This window comes from Temnothorax nylanderi, unplaced genomic scaffold (assembly GCF_030848795.1).
Source record: "Temnothorax nylanderi isolate EJ_2023f unplaced genomic scaffold, tnyl_v1.0 TNYL_tig0835_pilon, whole genome shotgun sequence".
Classification (NCBI taxonomy): Eukaryota; Metazoa; Arthropoda; class Insecta; order Hymenoptera; family Formicidae; genus Temnothorax; species Temnothorax nylanderi.
Window position 1 is genome coordinate 40,500 of NW_027249897.1, and position 9,359 is coordinate 49,858.

At 36.9% G+C, this 9,359-nt stretch overlaps 1 pseudogene; it reads right to left on the reverse strand.

Moving 5' to 3' along the window:
• Positions 1-1,004: 1,004 nt before the first annotated feature.
• LOC139785581 (uncharacterized) lies at positions 1,005-6,853 on the reverse strand (annotated as a pseudogene).
• Positions 6,854-9,359: the final 2,506 nt, after the last annotated feature.

The following is a 9,359-nucleotide window of genomic DNA, read 5'->3' on the forward strand; positions in this document are numbered from 1 at the left end:
GGACGCGGTACTGTACTAGGATGGGTGACCGCCTTGAGAGCGGCTATACGCACATGGCATGTAACGAAACAGTTAAAAAAGTTTTTTTTCTTAGATAAAGAAAAAGAACATTTTTTTATAAACGTTTATCAAGTAGACATTTTAACATTTTAATTTCATAAAAAACATTTCTAGAAACCGGTATGTCGTACAATGGACCTATTTTTGACGTCAATAAGACGTCAAAAAATGACGTCAATTGTCTGTGACATTAGACCGTCATTTTAACGTCATTATGCCGCCAGTTAGTGACGTCAGGAATGGTCAGTAAAGGATCAAAATTTGACGTCAAAATGACTTGTGTTTGCTACCTGGGTAGGGTATCCTGTGACACGTAGAAGAGATCTGTTTAAATCCTGTTTATTACAAATCTTTGGTCAATTAAAAAACCAAAACTGTGCTAGAGAACCAATTTATCAATCGTGTCATATTTGTTTCATCAGATGACCTAAGAAATTAAAAACTGAAAACAAAGTCCTATAACCTCACTTTTTGTCGTAACCTAGCAGAGATCAACGAATATTGCCTCACAGCGACTCGATTACATGTGATCTGTAACTAAAGGGTGAAAAAAAAGAGAAAATGGAAGTGTGGATATGATTATCGATGGAAATTATTTCATTTTATAGGAAAATTTAGGCACTACCCATATAACAAGATACTTCCACAGTACTAGTACGGAGAACGTACGTCGTACTTTGCGTATCGGTACTGTAGCTACCACGTACGTGCGTACCGTAGGCGTACGTTACCAGTACACCGTATTTGGTACGCAGTACGGCTACCGTAGCGCTACTGTGCGCTTGATGTAGGGTTATGATCGTACGCTGTACTCTCACGGTACCAATAGTGTACTAGAACGAGAATGCATTATCGTACCGGCTTTTTTCGGTTTTTCCCCATCCCATTATATATTTATAAAGGTTATATACGTATAAAAAAACATTATTTCAATTTAATTGTAATTAAATTATACAAAATTTATTCATTTAAATACATTATATAATAATTCATATATACATGATAAAAACGAAACAAAATTTTCATATTATATATATATAATAATGTTATAATACAAAATATGTATATAATTAAAAGGTAATAATTAACTATATATAATATATTATTGTATAATCAAATAATTAGGACTCTCGATAATGAACAAAATAAAATTAGATCACGCTATGAGAATCAACGCGGTTATTTGTGCGCTTTATACTTTACTATAATTTAAGTAATTAAACAATATAAACAATATACATTTTTAATTCATTATCAGTATGCGTTGAAGATGATCCAAAAAAGGATCGAAACGTTGTTAATATAACGTTTATATTATGTATAGATTTGATATAATTAATAACTGTAATGAAATTGTATTAAAAAGTCATGTGAAAGGGAAAGGGCCCCATCCCCGCCCTTTCCTGTGAGGCACAACCAAATATTTGCCCCTCCATACCATTTATCCTGAAAAAAAAAGAAGAAATGAATTAGGGATGAGAACGGCCCCACCCCGCCGTTCTCTGTGAAGCACATCCAAATTTATTACTGCTTCTCCAAGCAAATAAACAAAATACAAAAAATACATACCGCCATACTAACAAAAGTCTGGTGGACTGCTAAAAAGGGTTATACCATCATTACTCTCATCGTCGTATAGATCTGGAATTATATTATTTATTAATAGAAATTAATAATGTTTTATTTATTTGTTATTTAAGGCTCCTGGTCCCTGCCATGATATAACAAGACAGGTGTAGCATTTCCATGCGCAGTCGTCAATTTTCTTTCACCAATAAAAAATTTATCCGACATGCAAGAAGGAACATGGCTCCTCCCCTAATATATGCCAACGTGTCAATTTTTCGGACAAAAATTTGATTGGTTGTTTCCTATTCTTCGGCCATTATTATGCGCAATGCTACACCTTCTTCTTATTGTAGTGGTCCCTGCTACAACTGTTTTTATGTAATGACGTCAGAAGCAAGAATGACACGTTGAAAATCTTTGCATGGTATTTCCAAATAAAAAGATATTTTGCACAAAATAACACTACAGATTACTTCAGCACACTTCAAAAATACTCCGAGTTTTTTCCATTTCCCTTGACAATTAATAAACAGTCATAAAATAAATGTAATACGAAGCCTAACTATGCACGTTTATGTACCTGCGCATAAGCCTACATTGTTAGGCTTTGCATTACATTCATTTTACGACTGTTTATTAACTGTCAAGGGAAATGTGTAGAACTCGGAATATTTTTGAAGTGTGCTGAAGTGATATGAAGTGCAAAATATCTCTTTATTTGGAAATACCGTGCAAGAATTTTCAACGTGTCATTTCTCGCTTCTGATGTCATTAAATAAGGATAGTTATAGTAGGGACCAGGAGCCTTAAGATTACTAATTTAAATTTAACAAATTTTATAATTTATAATTAATATAATTTTATAATTTTTTATAATTTATATTATAAATTACTATATATTATTATACCTATTATTTATTTACCATTTTCTGCCAAATATTCATGCTCGTCGTTGTCCTTCGTTCCATCCGTGTCCTGGGTATCCTGGGTGTCCTGGGTGTCCTGGGTGTCCTGGGTGTCCTGGGTGTCCATATCATCGGCGTTTTCTCCCTCCGTGTGCTGGGTCTCCTCTGGTTCGTTGGCGTCCTCAGCTACCTCCTGGATGTTTTCAAATTCCGTGTCCTCTTCCGGGTTATTCATTCGCTGGCGTCGATTGAGTGGGACTTCCTCATTTTCTTCCTCACTTTCTTGATGAAGTCGTCGTTTTCTGTTGTAACGCCATTTTCTAGTTTTAAGGCTTTTTAAAGCCTTCTCCAAAGCGTCATAAAATTCGACCTTATTGGGGTTGGAAAAATGTTTGTTGGCGTTTATGGCATCTGGAAAAATTTATGAGAAACACCTTAGTTATCGTCGTGTATATTCAATATAGAATATAAACACGAACGGTATTTTTTTACGAACCTTGACATGCTTGAGCAAAGCGACTGTCTCGCAATTTGCATCCCCCTGGTCCTGTTCTTCCATTCAAGGTGAGGTATGTAGAAACCTCCTCATCTTCGGGAAATACGCTGCGAAAATACTCTGCAGCGCAATCAACTGGATTGGTCCGTTCAAGATAAACAAAGTATCCCACCTGTAACAAAATTTTTGTAGTAAACTGAATTAAATATATATTTAGAAAAAATTCTTACCAAATCATTATAAATATCATCGTCAACTTCTTCGAAGGCTGAGAAATCGTCCACAGTTTTAAATAAAACTCCTTGTGGCTTCACTGGTCTTCTTACTGCAGACTCTCGCGTCAGTTGTTTGATGGCTTTGACATTTTCACTGCAGGAAAAAATAAAATTATGGAATTAAAAATTCATTTATAATACGTTGCTTGCTATTCTTCAGTAAATTCGTTAATACTTACTCGATTTTCTTTTCAATCAAAATTTGTCGCTCTTCCATCCGATTTAGTTGCGTCACAATCATTCTGAAATAAAATTAATGTCTTTATCCGTGCACTAGATGACTATTGCTGTAATCCTTCTTGAAACTTACTCTACAGATCGTATTATATCACAAGATGTTTCCCCGTCTTTTGTCCACTCTTCTTTGTCCTTGTCTGGCTGGAGATAGGCGATTCCGTTGTACAGATGATGGTGGTGGTTGTGATAACGTTTGTTTATGTTGTGATGATGGTTTTGATAGTGGATGACTGTTTTGTGTGAGTGATTTTGTGGCTGGTGAAAGAGATCGTGATAATATTTGTTTATGTTGTGGTGATGTTTTTGATAGTGAATGACTGTTTCGTGTGAATGATTTTGTAGCTGGTGAAGGTGAGTGTGATGAGATGAGTTTATGCTGTAATGGAGCTGATGGAGGGGGCATGTGTTTATGTGATTGTGCAGGTGAGAGTGATGATGATGATGATGATGAAGCATGCAGGGATGATGCTGCTGGGGATTGTGAATGTTGCTGTAATGGTGCATTCTGTCTTTGTGTACACTGCAAAACATATCCACTCTAAATTCCGCGAAACTATAACGGAAAAAATGGACATTTTTTCCACTTTATGTAAGTATGAAATTAAAGCGGAATTATATGTACAGGACCTTGTCCTATGATAATATATCCGTTATAAATAAAACGGAATAATATATCCGTTATAAATAAAACGGAAATTTAGAAAGGACTCCGCACAAAACCATGAGAAAAGGCCTTTCGGTTAAATTGTCTAAAACTCGTAAATAAAAAAGGGCATAAAATAAGAAAAATTTTGGCGCAAACCAGAGGTCGATATGTTGACCCGTTCGGGAGTTATTTAGGGTAAATAATTAGCTTTTTCGAACTTTGACCCTAAATAACTCCCGAACGGGTCAACATCTCGACCTTTTGTTTGCGCTAAAATTCTTATTTTATGCCCTCTTTTATTTAGAAGTTTGAGACAATTTGACCGAAAGGCCTTTTCCCGTGGTTTTGTGTGGTGTCCTTTTAGATTCTTTTCCGGATATGAAGAAGAACATATTACCTGAAAGACAATATTTTATTGTACTCACATATACTTATTACATATATGTATATAAAACATTATATTATGTGATTAGAAAATTTATATATAAAGTATGAATAAGCAAGTAGAAACTAAAAAATAATCTTTATCCATATATAGTTATACATATAATATATACCTATAAAAGAAAAGGAAGGATGAGCTCAAAAATCCAAAAACAAAACTACAAATATAAACATAATAATAGAAAAAACTCTGCATTACAATTTATGAAACACACATGGATAGAATTTCTTTAGCTCGCTTGCCCAAAAATTGATTATTATTACCCAGGCACAAAGATTCAATTAAACCAAGCAATTGGCTAAAAGATGATGGATAACTCAGATCTTTTATGTAGTAAACAGCTAATCCCAGAGCGACTGCCTCTTCCGCAGATGCAACATAAATCGTCAGTTGATCAATCTCATTGATTACAAGCCAGGCTGTAGTATCATTGTAATATACTTTTGGTCCAGGAAAAGGTGTAATTAGATCTTCAAATGCTGGAACTTTCTGCACAAATTACACAAAACAAAAATTAGAGGTAATATATATTTTTGAGCATATAATAAAGCAACAAAAATAGTTATAACAATTTATTATATAAGATTTTACCTGTTCGAGAAAAAAGTCCTTTACTCTTGGTAAACTTGGTAAACTAAATATCTTTGTAGTTGTCCTCTACTACATTGCTTGCAGATTGCACAGTCTGTTGAGAATCTTGCTCTTGATTGTTGACTTCATTAAATGCTGGGCCAGTCAAGTTTTCTATCGCCACTACTGCAACTGTATGAACCAGTACAATTTTATTCATTTCTGTTCGCAATATAATAATGTAATATACGCAATATAATATACGAGATCTATATGTAATATACATTTAACTCTTTAACTACTGGTATATATTAATAAAACTGGCTGTCCAAACGCAAAAAAATATAGTATAGTCTCTTATTGACGACAGCCGTGTTTCGCGAAATTTTCGTTCCGTCGTCTATTGACGACAGCCGTATTTAAAGGGTTAAAGATGATAATGTATAATAAATGATTTACTTTTGTAATAAAAACTTACCTTCATGCGTACAAGCTTCTTCGCTCGTTTCACGTTCATGTAAAGGCGAATACAAAAAAACACACATTTGTGTTATTATCCGCGGGCGTCGTGTCGCGAGTAATCCAGGGTAATCGGTGAAATCCGTCTCGATGACGACGTCGGGCGTCTCGCGACGTCCGCCGCCGCCGCCGCCGCCGCCGCCGCCGCCGCCGACGACGACGACGACGACGACGACGGCGGCGGCGGCGACGACAACGGCGACGACGAGGTCGATGACGATGGCACAGTGATCGTCGAGACGGTCGTCGGCGACGAGGACGACAGAGTAGAACAACGATGCAACGGGAGCGACGAAGGGCAGGAGACGAGTCGCGATCCGCAGGTGCACTCTACTCTCGAACTACGAAGACGACGGCGATGACGGCGAGGACGACGGCGAGGACGAAAACACACTCTTTCTCTCGCGCTCACGCAGGGGCCCGCCTTGCGCGCGCGCTACACTACACTACTACACCATCTCGATAGGCCGCATCGTGTCGTGTGTGCCACCTCGCACCGCGACCGACACCCCGACTCGAATCGCGAGCGCTATCGCCGCGATTGGGCCGATGGCCGCCACCGTGCGTTACTTGTACGCGTCCGGGCCGAGCCGTTGTTCGGGCAACAAAAGAAGATCAGGCTGCCATCATGGTTATGTTATTTTTGTCCGCTTTAAATATATATGACGGAAACCACAACCAATGACCATGTCCTTTACATTATCCGTTATAACGTCTGTCTTAATAATAATCACTATCAGTCCTACTTATATAAAGGATTTTAATATATATGAATAAAGTGTCACGTTAAGAATTGCGTCAGTCACGCTTAAATAAAATGGACACAAAAGAAATCCGTTTTAACATTGTATATTCCGTTATAAAATAGAAGTGTCCTTTATATATAAAGAGGATATGTTTTGCAGTGTAGTTGTGATGTTTTGTGCCATGTGTCTTTGTGTGTTCTTTCCGGGACGGGACGTGCAATATTTTGCAATATCCGCATCCAGCGATTGCAACTCTTGGAGTTTGTACGTCTTGTCCGCTCCTCTTCCTCTCCCTCGTTGACTCATCTAAATAATGATTTGAGATAACTCACCTAATGAAGGCATCTTAATCTATAGTATGTAGAATGACTGCAACTATCCAGACGTCAACAATAGGATCTGTATGGTCTTCAGTGTGTCAATAAGGCATGCGAAAACATTTACTCTCCACTTCATTAAGATCTATTACATTGACTTCATCAGATAATAAAGAACATCGGAAGACACCTACTGATGACGATGGCAAACCAACATCGAAAAAATCTTCAACTCTGCAAAACTCTTTAACCGCCAACTGATAATGCTCACGCAAGAGAATGATGCTCTGAACAAGACAAACCTTTGAATTGTGTAATATTACCGTATTATCCTGATTCTTCACCGATATACGAAATTTTCCTGTGTCTAAGATCTGAAATTGACGACTATCTAGGGGAGTATCAAAAACTACAGGACTAACCCAGGATCTACTGGAACGTATCACTTCTTCAGTTACATTATGTACGATGTTTTGTGTAACTTGTAACTTTTCAAGTCGCCTATTTACGATTTGCTGCAAATGTTGATGAGGCTTCCGGCAAGCTTTGCGGAAATACGTCATATTATTTTCATATGGAAACATGGACAATTCATTCAATGAGCCAAAGCGTCTCGCGTCATCTACGAGATGTAAAAGACAATGAGTAATGTAAGAAAGAATTTCTGGACCATATATATCTTCTGCTCTATTTACAAAATGTTTATTGCTGTGTGTGCAAAATCAAGACGGTCTTCTGATAAGGAAGAACTGACTAGAATTCGAATGGCGGAATGTAATAGAAGAAATGTTTATATGCAGCAGGATTTATAAGTCCATAATAAACAACTGGGGCAGTATACAAAAGAAGTTGGCGATTTTCCGTAGCTTTAAACCCTCCATATTTTTTCATGAATTGCGGTTTTCGTGAAAATTCCTTAGGGCAGTAATTCTTAACTTGCTGTAGACGTTTAGTAATAATGTCAAGTGATCTGGCTGAAAGTTTTAAATTTGGATTATATTTTCCATCAACAAAAACGCTATTTATTTTTGGGACGACACCAAGAAAAACAGTGTGCATCAAGTCGAAGACCGTTTGAGTTACCAACCCTATCCCTAAAGTAAGCAGAGCAGAGTCAGAATCTGTATGATGTTCTCCATCAATGCGCTGTCTGTATTCTTCGTCTGTACGGGGCCTGTGCTGAATACCACGATAAGCTACTACTCCACGACGAAGCCAATTTCCCCGAATCCAACATTTTGAACACGGAAATATACTGCCATGGCCTTTATGACCCAATACAAAAGCTCGCGCAGGAGAATCTGCTATGAAACATCTCAATTCAATTACTTTCAATTGATTATAAAAAACAACTCCACGATTTAATACATCCTGAACTTCATCCACAAAATATTGGAATAATTCCTGCGCATTATTTGGTTTTGATGACCCTCGCCAGACGCCTACAATTTCTGGTTTACTTCGACGAATATTTGCAATCCTAATTTGTATTGGCCACATTTGAATTTTTCCCTGTCCATCTAGTGTTGCACCATCTGTACTAAAGTCTACCATCAAAGTGTCAAGTGGAATCAGTTCCGGAGAGGTTTGTTGAAGAATGGAAAGAATTCCTGTCTCAAATCCTAAATGGAGATATTCACCCCCTGCAATGTTAAGTGTGGGATGCGCGGTACGTGGAGTCTTTAAAAGAGTTCTACTATCCTTTGGCAAAGTAGATAAACAAGGATGTGTTCGAACAACCTGTAAAACAGCATTTATTTGCGAATGAGACATATTACTGCGTACGAAGACTTCAGCAAGGCGTTCTTGAAAATTATCAATAGTGTCTCGAGGCTCAATATCCACCGCATCATCATAATCTGAAATGGATTCAGCATCGTCTGAAGAACTTAATACTTCATCGACCTCATTAAAAGCACATTGCACATCATTAGCTGATGCATCAGAAGATACAGAAATTTCATCTTCCTCCAGTCTGACTGCATTCTGCAAGAATTTGACCTTCCTCAACAAAGTCTGAATCGGCTCTAGCATCAGCAACATCTAAATTCTGCTGTTGTAAATATTCGTATTCATTACGTGCAGCTCTTTCTAATTTTTCCAAACGACGACGATGTACTGCAGATAGTAAATGATAAGGCTTGCGACTGCGCCTGTTTGCCAAACGCAACATATTGATAAAATGGAATATGAACAAAAGAAATAGACAAGACGAAAAAATTACAACTCAAGAAAGAGTAAATAAAGTCTGAGGTGAAAAAGCCTAAACCAAAAAAGACAAGTTTTTTCTGGTTAACATAATACTCAATGATACGTAATAAAACCCTGAAAAAAATATAAATGAAATTATGTATACCAATGTATTTGCAAGTGATTGACGAAAATAATTTATTATTAGGAGTCTTTCTGAAAATAGTCTTAATAAATAAGAATAAGATAAATAAAATACCTGCAGCAAATTATACAAACCTCGTCCGTTGTAATTACTTCAGCAATCTGACCTGTAGATTAAGAATGAAACGGTGTAAAGCATAAAATGATTGAAAATACGTACAATTAAACAAACACATTTGT